The sequence below is a fragment of the Filicampus tigris genome, chromosome 7 (genome assembly GCF_054856515.1).
Source record: "Filicampus tigris isolate MCC_2025a chromosome 7, RoL_Ftig_1.0, whole genome shotgun sequence".
Classification (NCBI taxonomy): Eukaryota; Metazoa; Chordata; class Actinopteri; order Syngnathiformes; family Syngnathidae; genus Filicampus; species Filicampus tigris.
Window position 1 is genome coordinate 26,774,510 of NC_141223.1, and position 13,810 is coordinate 26,788,319.

A 13,810-nucleotide genomic window follows, 5' to 3' on the forward strand; every position below is an offset into this window, starting at 1 on the left:
CGTTTTTTAATTCAACCTGGTTGTATACCTGAATTTATCCTGGCTGTATCTGGGGCTTTGTCATGCCTGGCCCTATAATGCCTCAGCATTGAAGTGGTGTTTTTGTTGCGATACGACAGTACAGTACTGTCGAACAAATGTGACATTTAATCTGCAAAACAACGACAGATAGCAGAGGCCTTTCGTTTGGCAGGCTGCTCCATGATCCGTGTTGAATTTGCCCCCCAAAAATTGCCAAAGATTTAAGGTTTAGGAAGATTCACCCTGAGTTACGCTTCCTTATGAAGGCAGTCTGGCACTACCTGTCCATTCTAAACGCTAGCTGTATCTGTCACGTGACTTTCTTAAAGCGCTACTCGAACCGACACCGGGGTTTGCTCGATGAGCTTGGCACATGTGCCAATGCATTGGTGTCGCCGGGACCATCACTGGTCATATTAAATGAGCCTCACCTAAAAGAATAAAACTCCCCTGATCAAGCTCTTCCTCAGAAAGACAAAGATAAGATAAGATAAGAATGCCTTTATTGATCCCACAGTGGGGAAATTTTCGTTGTTACAGTAGCAAAGATATAGGTCACACAGGGGCGGCGGCATAATGTGGCCATTAATGTATAACATTGACGGCAAACATTTAGAATCAAACCTATGTACATATACGCAGTAACATGTGTATATACACATGTGTATACACACCAACCTACATCTACATAAAAAATATGAGGAACACTCATTTCGGCCTGTACATAGTACAGAGGAAAAAATACTCTAAGTGACAGTGCTGCAGTGCTGTAGTGAAATGTAAGGAACAGCATTGGATAAAAATAAAACTAGACTAACAGTAGTGGGGAATGTTGAGTATTTCATGTGGACGCTATCTTTACTTTTGAAACAGAGAAGAAAACAAAAATGTATGTCAAATTAATTGGAAGCTATAGTAATGCATGTTCTTCCGATACCACTTTTTGGGCCCCAATACCGTTCAGCTACCTGGCTGTGCAGTATCGGTCGATGCCAATTCTGGCCGATGCATTGCCATTTGAAAAATCAAAATATAAGCACAAATTTTCTTGTAATGCTAAAGAATTGCAAACTCACTTGAATGTAAAATTATTCATATTTAAATCATCACTTGTGCAGTATCTGGTGTAATAGGGCTGCTCGATTATGAAAAAATATTAATCACGATTATTTTGGTAATAATTGAAATCACGATTATTCAAATAATTATTTTTTGGACCTAACAATATTTATTAAATTATTTTAAAAGATTTAAAAAGTGCAAATTTATAAATTAAAGTATGGTTTCTTTGTATAAACCAACAGAGCATTGGAGTTAACTTGCTATGCACTTATAAATTGCCAAAGTAGTGAACTGCTTAGAGTAAAATGCCAATTTTGACAGAATAACACATATGCTATTCATCCATACATTTAGACCTTTGTCTGAAGCCTTTTTTGCTTTGTTTTTAAAGTAATATTTAAGTAATTTGCTTCGGATAAATTATAAATTTAATATGCTGATTGGGTCAAACTAATATAAATGTTGACGTTACATACTAGTAATCTATACAATACTTCTAAGTTACAGTAGGCAATAGATAAACTGTATTACAATAATGACCAATAATATGTTTGCAAATTGAATTTGAAGAAATTTGAAACAAAAATAAACACAACAATTTTGACTTCATATTATAGACTACACAAGACATGGATCTTAAGTCACAACGATAATTAGCAATAGCATGGTTTCTATTTTTGTGATAGTAAAAGTAGTGTATATTTGCAAGATATGTTATTTAAAATAAATCCCTTGGGCCGATTGCAAAGTGGAGTCTGTGCCCTAAACATTTGGAAGGCTTGTCCGGGCAATAGATTTTGTTATCTTTTTGTGTCTCTCTGATGTTGATGGGTGGGGGTTGCTGCGTACAGTGTTTCAACGTTGCGCACGACGCAAAATCGGACTTGGTGTTTTCTTGCTTTGGTGTATCATAACATCATCGTAAACCAAACGATGGTTGAAGAGATTCGTCGCATTGCCGGTGGGTGCAGAGACAACTTGCACTTTATATGTCTTTGCTCACCGTCTTCCACAGCGAACCCAAAATGTAAGCAAATAAGTGATTTCGACTTGCCTTGCTTGTTTACAAGTCATTCCTGTGGCGGTTCGTGTGCCATTTTTAGTTCTGTTACTCTGTTAAAACGTTGAGTAGGAGCGTGTGCAGTGTGACTTGCCGGGTGCGGGGTACGGGCTGGATGGCTGGCTAGCTCGCTAGCTAGCTAGCTTGGAGAGGGCGGCGCGGCGGAGTAACTTGTGAGCGCATGCCTCAAAACAACTCAAAATTAGTAATAATAATCGTTTTTTTATAATTATGCCAATTTTGTAATCGTGGAGTGTAATAATCGAAAATGTAATTGAATTTCGATTAATTGCACAGCCCTTTGTTGTAACATACACACACACACAGAATACATGTGTTGAATAAACAGCCTATTTCCATAGCTCTTCGTGCTGGTGAGATTGCGATATGGGCTAGATATTAACGTGCATGTGCATTTGGATAAGGCTCTTCTGTTTGCCTCTGTGCGGCTCTCAAATATGTGCGATGCATTCAAAGAATGATACCAGTATCAATAACCAGCATCGGGGCTTGATTTGTTCGTACTCGCCGATGCCGATACCAGCATTTTAATGCGGTATCGGGATACTTGCCGATACCAGTATCTGTATCGGAACAACACTATTTATCATTACATTTTTTTTCATTCTCATTGCAAACTGTAATGATGCACTGAATGCCTACAAAAGACAGAAACTATTATAAAACTGAGGCAATTATAATTCATGCAAACAAAGTAATGCAGTCATGCAATGGTCGGGGATTCTTATTCTTACCTTTGAATCGTTCGACAGTGTCTTCTGTCAGGTGCCACTCTGTCAATGTATTGATAACGAAGCTGTCCGTTAGATTGAAACTAAAAGCTTGATAAAAAAATAAAATTGTTATCGTATTAAGTATTCTATCACCAAGACAAAATCATGCAGTTTGTTGTACTTGTATGTTGGTAAATATTTTACAAAATATGGAGAGACCTCCCACTCTGTAAATTCAGACAGTGAGGGCGCATAGTTGGTTTAACGGAATTGGTGTCGGGCCGAAAGAAACTACGGAAATCACTGGCATTCAAAAACTAACAAGCTGATAAGCAGGCAAAGTCAACATGAACATGACCACAGGCATTATGAACAAGTTTCATTAAAATATTTGGAAAATGCCCGGGGGACGGAAAAGCTGTGTGCTAATGACAAAATGTCTACCCACATAGATTGAAACACTTACCAACAAAAGATAACGATACTATTTAAATAGGAAACGTAACACAGACAATGTGAGTTTGTATGTAGTGTGAACAAAATCATTAATTTACCTCATCAAGTGGATTTCTCCCAGCATGACTTTTGTGCTCATAGAGCCTGGACCACAAAGTGTGTGTGTTAAGTGGCAGGTCGATGCGATGACTTCACAACGTACGACGCACACAAATAACCAAAGCTGGGCATTCCGTCCCAGGGACGGAATGGGGCATCCGACCGTATGCCCATTTTGTGCATGGTCGGACAGAGGACGAGAATTAGGACAGACTAAGCAAGGACGGAGGTAGGTTTTCGTCTGTCCCTCTAATCGTCCCTAACCGGGTCAAGTCCCGGCTGATGTGTTGTGTTGGGTTCTTTTAAAAAGCAAGACTGCCTTGCTAACGCTTTAATTGCCGGACCAAGAAATTGTAATTGAAAAAAAAAATCCTTGCATTTCCTTGTTATTAGGGACACAAATAACAAAAAAACATGTACGTTTTAAAAAAATACCTAAAATTGTAGTTTTTATGGGCGGCACGGTGGTCGACTGGTTAGCACGTCCGTCTCACAGTTCAGAGGTCCTGGGTTCGATCCCGGCTCCGGCCTCCCTGTGTGGAGTTTGCATGTTCTCCCCATGCCTGCGTGGGTTTCCTCCGGGTACTCCGGTTTCCTCCCACATTCCAAAAACATGCATGGTAAGTTAATTGGACTCTCTAAATTGCCCCTAGGTGTGATTGTGAGTGCGGATGTTTGTCTCTGTGTGCCCTGCGATTGGCTGGCAACCAGTTCAGGGTGTCCCCCGCCTACTGCCCAAAGACAGCTGGGCTCCAGCACGCCCCGCGACCCTTGTGAGGATAATAAGCGGTACAGATAATGGATGGATGTAGTTTTTATAAACCTGTGCCAAATGGCATCATTGGCCAAACTCTGACAAAATGTGTTTTGGTTACAAAATATGCAGAGCCATGTGGAATCTTGTTTTTGGATTATTTATTTATTTCAAAAGAAATTTTCACATCAAGCTTGCTCAGTTGGCCACAAAAATTAGATTAGCAAATACATTTGTCATGAAATAGCAATACTTTGAACACTGCTTTGGGATTCAAGCAACATCAGTTGTCCTTCTTGTTTTATGGTGCAAAGCATGGATTGCTTGCCTTGAGACAGAGGAAGCTGGTACATGTAGGATAAACTCCCACTGCATTACTATGAAGGGTGTTGTCACACCTGTTCTAATTCTATTTGACTGCGACAATCCCCTCTGAAGATCTGTAGTCAAATGCTCCTCGGCCTTTCTTGTTCAGCTCATTGTCCTTCATCAAGGGAGCTCTACCAGTGCAGTTTTCATGAGCTGTGCCGATGCATTTCACGCCAAAACTTGATTCCAGATCCTTGAACAGGCTGTCTTTCATGAAGTTGTCACAAAAGACAACAGTCTTGGCTCAGGGATGGTCTTGCAAAGGGTCCGCACCACTTTGGCTCACAGCAGAAGCTTGTTTTCTTCCTCATTCAATAAGGTCCATCAACTTGCCTTTGTCCACAGAAATCACAAAGGTGACTAATTTACACATGCCATGCTTTGGTTGAGACAAGACAATAAGGCTCGCTACAAGGCTTGCGTTTGAATGGTTGGACATTCATGTCAACGACTGGATACAACATCTAGAGGCAAGGCAGTTGTTCATATTCAACAAGGTCCATCAACTTGTCTTTGTCTACAGAAATCAGAAAAGTTCAGTGGCTAATTCACACATGGCATTCTTTGGTTTAGACAAGACAAGGCTTACATTTGAATGGTGAAACAATCATGAGTCTTCAGAGTCACTGAAACACAACAAATTAATACTGAAGCTACTCTGTGTCTGCAAATTCACCTATTGACAGAGATAACCATGCACAGAATGTGTGCAGAGGCAAACAACGTGTATGTCCTGCTGACATCCTAATGCGTAATTCGTCCAGAGTATGTTCGGCACAGCTTGTTTTGAAAAATTATTGCTTCCCTAACTTTTGCTTTTTTCCTCAACAAGTTACCTAATTATGTTCAGTAGTCATTCATAAACCACAATATGACAATAACTAACTATATTATATACTATATTTCTATTTTGTTTCTAAAAAGTCCGAGGAAGTCACCCAAAACTGAATAAGAAGCCTGTGCAGTGTAAACTTAAAAAATGGTGAGTAATGTAAAACAGTTGCCCTTCTGGTTGTTATCCAGTGAATTCAGAAAAATGGGGTATGCTTTTGTCAATCTGCAATTGTTGCTGATGGTGGTAGTAGAGGAGCAAGAGATTTTGCTGTAAAAGTCATGCTCAGGGGCTTCTGCATACAAGTGCAACACTTTGATCCACCATTCTTGTTGTTGGTAGTGGTGTTAGTGTTGGTGTGAGAACCGGGACTTTTTCGCCATTCTCTTCGAAAAGATTCATATGTGTTGTATAACCCCAATTCCAATGAAGTTGGGATGTTGTGAAAAACGCAAATAAAACAGAGTACCATAATTTGCTAAACCTTTTCAACCTTTATTCAACTGAATATGCCACAAAGATAAGTTTAATGTTCAAACTGATGAATGTTGCGCAAGGAATGAACAAACCAATTTAGAGATTACATCATTTACGGTCCATATTATCATCAAAAGATCCAGACAATCTGTAGAAATATCTGCACCTAAGCACAAGGCTGAAAACCAACACTGAATGCCCCGTGACCTTTGATTTGCTTTAAAAATGTGCATCATTATGTAAAGGATATTGCCATATAGGTTTAGGAACACTTCAGAAAAACATTAACGCAGTTTGTCACTACATCTACAAATGCAAGGTTCAACTGAAGGATTTGTCCAATATTTGAATCAAAGCCCTCATTACTGACTCTAGATGGATGGCTTTATATTTGCAAATATGTTAGCCATATGTTGATCAGACAGCAATAAGACGCCCGGATCTGACCTTAGAAGTGCTAAGTTCACAAGCAAGTCTGTGATGGTATGGGGATGTGTTAGTGCCCATGGCGATGGTAATTTGTACATCTGTGAAGGCACCATTAATGCTGAAAGTTACATAGATGGGCACTTTACCCTTTTTTGCCAGTCCGTCCTCCGTCCGCGACCTGGGTACCCTTCAGTGCTCGTCCCACCATCCTTATTCATAAAAATTATCATCCTCTGACCCCGTCCTCGACTGGTTAGCACGTCCGCCTCACAGTTCAGAGGTCGTGGGTTCGATCCCGGCTCCGGCCTCCCTGTGTGGAGTTTGCATGTTCTCCCCGTGCCTGCGTGGGTTTCCTCCCACATTCCAAAAACATGCATGGTAAGTTGATTGGACTGTCTAAATTGCCCCTAGGTGTGATTGTGAGTGCGGATGTTTGTCTCTGTGTGCCCTGCTATTGGCTGGCCACCAATTCAGGGTGTCCCCCGCCCACTGCCCAAAGACAGCTGGGATAGGCTCCAGCACGCCCGCGACCCTTGTGAGGATAAGCGGTATGGATAATGAATGAATGACCCCGTCCTTTTAATTTAACACTAGATGTAACACAGACAGACAAATACCCCAACATAAACTGAAGTGCATTACTGCCACATTGACAAGGATTAGCTCCAAAGTCACTTCCGCTTATCCTGAAGGCATTGAGTGTCATCAGCAGGCACTCAAACCAACGAAGAACCAGGAACTGATGTGTATTGAGCATGTGTACATGTGTTCTAGATTGTTGAGTAGCCTGGCTAACTGAACATCAACCAAAGCATACAAGCATAACATGGCTAAGCGGCATGGGAGTTATCAAAGATATTTGGAGGATGCTGCAGCAGTGATTCCAAGGACAACCAAATACAGATGGAAATTAAAAGTAAGTAACTGTAAAGTGCAAATATATTGTTCTTCTCTGTGCTATAGCTCTTTTTTTTTTATCAGAGCTGCGTGCCTTAGGTTCACCTATGTAAAGCACGTAGGGGCATAACTGCATTTGTTTACTTCATTTATCATGTATTGTCTGCCTCAGTATTTATGCCGTACACTGATTGATTTATTTTTTTTGCAATAAGCACTTTTTTTGTCTGAAAATTAAAGTATATCTAGGCTACTTTTATTTAACATTCGGTTATGTGATCCGACATACAGGGAGTGGGACTTAAATTGTTTTTGTTGTTTTCTTGCTACTGTAGAATACCAGTCATGATGATGGCATCAACACACATGGACACAATTGTAACACTTTGACCAATGTAGAGGAGGAGCTCAATGATTCCAGCAGTGAAGATGAACATGTTGTATACAGCTTGTTGGATATGGACATTGAAGAGGTACAATACAACTTTAGGCTCACTGTCATGTTTTGCTCCAGGCGCGCTCTGTCTCTCTCTCTCTCTCGCTCTCTTTCTCTGTGTTAGTTGTAGCCCAGCTGGAGTGGGGCGCGTGCCCTTCAGCTGCGCACCTGTGGCGTATCATAATCAGATAGGTTTAAAAGGACACTGTTCACCACCACATCTTGTCGGATTATTGACCCTGCTCACTTCACAGTCCAAGCTCTGTTTTCTAGACGTCACGTTCTTGTATGTGACAGCAGAGTTGACGTCACTTCCGTTTGCGTTTCTCCTGCCACGTCAGAGTTTGGACGTGGATGGTATCGATTGCACTTCTGCACTTTCGCCTTCGAATCTACCTCACCTGCGCGTTGCGTTTTTACTCTTTTTAATTTTTGGAGACTATTTTTATCTTATTTTTTATTTATTTAAATTTTTGTTAATCTCTGGGTCGCTTGATCTCGCGGACTAGCATACAGCTAGCGTGAGACGGAAACGGGCTAGCTTGGGGCTAGCTTGGAGCTAGTGTATTAAAATGCCTTCAGACGACAGCGACGAACACAATGGCCTGCTGGAGAAGGCAAATAAGACAATCTCTGACCTAAGAAGGGATATTCGTCGTCTCTCAGAGGAGCTCCATGAGAAGGAATCGGTCATCTCTTGCTTCGCGACCCGTTTCCCCGAACTCTCCGCGGTGGTCATGAGAAGGCGCGCTCGTGAAATCCTGTCGGCGACAATGACGGCTGAGGCGGCTGGCCTCTCGGACACGGCGAAGTGGGATCCAATTGCCTGCCCGGGGCCATCCTGCTCGACACCGTTGCAGAGTGACACCTGGGTCAAGGTGGTGTCCCGCGGCCGGAGGGCCGGGGAGCAACCCCACCGCCCCCAACTGGTCCTGGGGAATCGGTTCGCCGCCCTGGCGAGTGAGTCTCCTGTTCCCATCACTGCACTACAGCAGTCGGAGACACCGACTGCTGCGTCCGACGCTGGGGCTGTGCTCCCAGGGGCTCCCTCGGATTCCCCGCCACCCACGGCGACGACCTCGGCCGGGAACCCCATGTTGGGCGGGTCCGCCGGTGACACGGCCGTCCACTCACGCGTCGGGCTGCTCCGGGACGCGGTGTCCCGGTACAAGGGTGGTCGTCATCACCAGCATCATCGGCGACACTCATCGGTGTCATCCACCGTCTTCACTCGGCCTCGGCGGAGCCATCCTGGACAGTGGGGTCGTGAATCTTCCGCCGGTGGTGAGTCCCTTGGCGTTCCCTCCTCACGTCACCCACCGACCACCGTTATAATTGGCGACAGCACCATTAGACGTACTCACTATCCCGGCTGCGTCACCCGCTGTTTTCCCGGAGCGAAAGTCATGGACATAGTTAACATCCTGCCGGGTGTTCTTGACTCTCTGCCATCATCCATTACCCGGCTCATCGTTCACGTTGGGACAAACGAGACAATACGCCGACAGTCTGAGCAGACGAAGAGAGACTTTCACGCCCTCTTTGCCTTGTTAAGAACCTGCGATCTCTCGGTCTGGGTGAGTGGCATTTTGCCGGCATTGTCTCGCGGAGCCGAGCGCTTCAGCCGCCTTTTAAGCTTGAACACGTGGCTCCTACGCACTTGTGGCCACCTTGACTTTGCTTTTATTGACAACTTTAACCTATTCTGGAATCGCCCGTCTTTTTACCAGCCGGATGGTGTTCATCCGAACTCTCTTGGTAGCAAGATTTTAGCCGCTAACATCCACCATGTCGTAACCAATTCCACTCCCAGCTGACTCTTGTTTACCAATCATACTTCTTCTTCTACTCATAAACGCTGCAATGACAATGTCACTACCATCACTTACAGGCCAATACCAGCTGCTCACAGTACCACCACCCTAACTAGCTCCCCCTGCAGGCCCTCATTATCATTACCACTATCGGACAATTTTCCCATTGAAACCATCACCGGCAGACGCTTCCCTTGCACACACAAACAACGTGGTTTTAACAGTGGTAATCTAGTATATGTTAATACTGCTCATTCGTACCACCATGAGCGCACGTCCAGCACAATAATTAATCTGGCCGTGCTGAACGTGCGCTCCCTTTTAAACAAAACTTTTATCATAAACGACCTGATTTTAGACAATAATTTACATGGTATACTTTTGTCTGAGACATGGCTTGGTACAGATGCTCCAGTTGCTCTCAACGAGGCTTGCCCACCGAATTTTAACTTTTTATTTTCTACAAGGGATGGCAAAAGAGGAGGCGGGACTGCATCAATTTTTATTAATACTCTTTTATCAAAGGAGATCATTTTTAGCAGCTATTTATCGTTTGAACACCATGCCTTTGTTTTTAGCAGTCCCCCTATTCTCTGCATTACCGTCTATAGACCTCCCCATCATTCCACTTCTTTTATTACAGAATTTTCAGAATTCTTATCCATTTTATATTCCAGTTATAACAGAATATTAATAACTGGCGATTTTAATATACACATGGACAACATCTCGGACCCACTATCCAGAGATTTTTCAAACCTTTTAAACTGCTTGGATTTTAAACAGCACGTCTTGCAGCCAACTCACAACAGAGGACACACCCTGGATTTGGTTATAACCTATGGCTTGTCTGCTGGTGTGTCCTCTGTTGTTGACTTGGCAGTGTCAGACCACTACTGTGTCTATTTTAACATCGCCAGTTTTAACCATCTAGCAGTCCCGGTCAGAACAGTGAAGAAACGCTACCTATCTTCTGAGGTGGCAGCAAATTTTATCGAGATCTTAAAAAACACTCCTGCTGACATTTTACCTGCACCCTGTGATCTTATTGTTGACAATTTTAACCTACATCTTAAATCATCATTAGATTCAGTAGCTCCACTTTTAATTAAAACAACAAAAACAAAGACTGTACCCCCGTGGAGAAACAATGCTATCAAAATATCAAAGAGAAAATGCAGGAGTGCAGAGAGGAGGTGGAGAAAAAGTAAACTTACAGTACACTATGAAATTTTATGCGAACAACTGAAATCTTACAATAAAACAGTAAAACTAGCAAGATCTTCCTATTTCTCAAACCTCATTACAGTCAATAAAAACAACCCCAGGGTTCTCTTCTCCACCTTTGAACTTTTAACTAGTTCTGATTTTAATAAGTCCCCACAGAGACCAACAGATGCTCTCTGTGAGGACTTTGCAGACCACTTCAGAAGTAAAATCGATGACATAAGATCCAGTCTTTTAGCCCGTCAAAACACAAGTTTTAATAAACCCGGACAATCATATTTACATGAGGAAACACTGGAAAGTTTTGCCCTGGTTGATGCAAGGACACTTGTTCGAGTTTTCTCCCAGGTAAACCCAACAACCTGCCTTTTGGATCCAATTCCCACATTTCTTTTTAAGACATTTTATGGATTTTTTGAAGAACAAATTTTAAATATAGTCAATTGCTCTCTTCAGACAGGCGTCTTCCCAGCTGCCTTTAAAACGGCGGTGGTGAAGCCCCTTCTGAAGAAGAGCGGTTCTGACCCGAGCGTTTTTAATAACTACAGACCCGTATCCAACTTACCGTTTTTAAGTAAGATTTTAGAAAAACTGGTTTTCATCCAGTTGAATCATTTTTTAAATACAAATAATATTTTGGAGAAATATCAATCTGGTTTTAGGATGAACCACAGTACGGAGACTGCTCTTTTAAGGATCTTAAATGATATTAGGTGCACTGCAGACGTGAGAAAACTCACAGTCTTGGTGCTACTGGATCTAAGCGCTGCTTTTGATACAGTAGATCACCAAATTTTATTAAATAGACTTAAAAATCTAGTGGGCATCTCTGGTACTGTTTTTGACTGGTTTTATTCCTATCTCACAGACCGATATTTCTTTGTAAGTATGGATACTTGTTCCTCTAAAACTCATGAAATTAAATGTGGGGTTCCTCAAGGTTCGATTTTAGGCCCCTTACTTTTTAATCTTTATATGCTTCCCCTCGGGGATGTCATCAGGGGACACGGCATCAGCTTTCACAGCTATGCTGATGACACGCAGCTGTATATTGCCGTGTCTCCTGATGACACAGGACCCATTGATACCCTTTTAAATTGCATTTTAGATATCAAGTCATGGATGGCAGATAATTTCCTACAGCTCAATGAGGACAAGACTGAGGTCTTAGTTATCGGTCCCGAAGGTCAGAGAGAGAAGCTTTTACCAAAACTACACATTTTTAATCCCTCACACTGTGTGAAGAACCTTGGCGTCATTTTTGACTCTGAGCTCAGTTTTATTCCTCATATTAAAAATGTAACCAAGATTGGTTTTTATCACCTTAAGAATATCGCCAGAGTCCGCCCGTTTCTCTCTCAGGCTAACACGGAAGTGCTGATGCATGCCTTTATTTCCTGTCGTTTAGATTACTGTAATGCCCTGCTCTCTGGCCTCCCGAAAAAGAGCATTTCACCACTGCAACTACTGCAGAATTCAGCCGCTCGGGTGCTGACGAGAACCAGAGGGCGGGAGCACATTACGCCAGTTTTGAAATTGCTGCATTGGCTCCCTGTGTGTTTCAGGATCGATTTTAAAGTACTTTTATTAGTTTATAAATGTGTTAATGGTCTTGGGCCATCTTATTTATCTGATTTGCTTTTATCATACCAGCCCTCGCGGATCCTGAGGTCCTCTGGCGCCGGCCTTTTATTTATTCCAAGGGTGAGGACCAAAATGCATGGCGAGGCTGCATTCAGCCATTTTGGTCCTCACCTTTGGAATAGCCTGCCAGAGGATGTCAGGTCTGCAGAGACTGTTGATATTTTTAAGAGGAAGCTCAAGACACACCTTTTTAGTTTGGCTTTCAACAACTTTTAAATAATTTATCTTTTCTTTTGATTGAAGATAATTCTATGTTTTGCTTTGAATGTTTTAAAGCACTTTGAGTTGCATTTTTATGTATGAAAAGTGCTATATAAATAAAATGTGATTGATTGTGATTGATTGATTGATGTTGTTCTCAATTTTTCCAGTAAGGTTTTGTTATATAAAGTTTTTGTTCCTTGTCACTTTGACTGAGCGCTTTGTGTTTCGTGTTGTTGGGGTTTTTTAATCCGACCATGGATCCCGCAGAGTCTGACAAAATTAGGAAAGCGTTGACCAGTCAGGGTCGACTGGTGGGACAGTAGGAACAGCGCTCACGGAACTCCATGGTGCTTTGACACTGCTGGCTCAGCGGTGCAACTGTGTACCCATCTTGAGCAGCTCGGCATCCGAGGAACGCCCTCTTCGGATTTCCAAGCTGTATCAAACTCGATGCCTCCTGACATATTCAGATGTCGGGAGCCCAATTTACCCCACCCTACACGGTATGAGGGTGAACCCGGTTTGTGTGGGCAATTCCTCCATCAATGCTCCCTAATTTTTTATCAGCAACCACTTACTTATGCCACCGATAGTTCGCGAGTTGCGTTTATTATGAGTCTCCTGTCTGGTCGAGCTGCTGCGTGGGCTTTGGCGGTGAGCATTGCCAAACCCGGGGTCCGGTCTTCCCTCCCTGATTTTGTTAAAGAGTTTCGCCAAGTGTTTCACCACCCTGTACAGGGAAGGGAGGCCGGAGGTCGGTTGTTAGATTGCGCTCAAGGTAACCAATCCGCTGCTGATTATTCCATACACTTCTGTATTCTTGCGGCTGAGAGTGGGCTCAACGACTGTGCACTTCATAGCATGTTCCGTCGTGGACTGAATTCATCACTTAAAGACGAACTGACCGCACGAGATCACACCACCAACCTGGAGGGACCTATTGCACTTGCTATTCGGTTGGACAACCGGCTGCGCGACGCTAGTCGGGAGCGTAACTACGAGGGTCAGAGCTCAGGCTTCGGGAGCCACCGGGCCCTTCAGGTCCCTATGGAGGAGTCGGGATCCGCATCAGGACGCCAGCTACCTCCCGAGCCATCCAAGATGACACAGGAGGAGCCGATGCAGCTAGACGGTGGAAGGCTACCCCCCGAGGAGAGAAGGTGGCGCGGACAGACGGGACACCATGTGGGCCAGCTTAAGGGCAAATTGTGTGTGCTTGGCAAACATGTTAATGTTACTGCGCTTATTGATTCAGGGGCAGATGACTGTTTTATTGATCCCGACTTAGTGGAAGC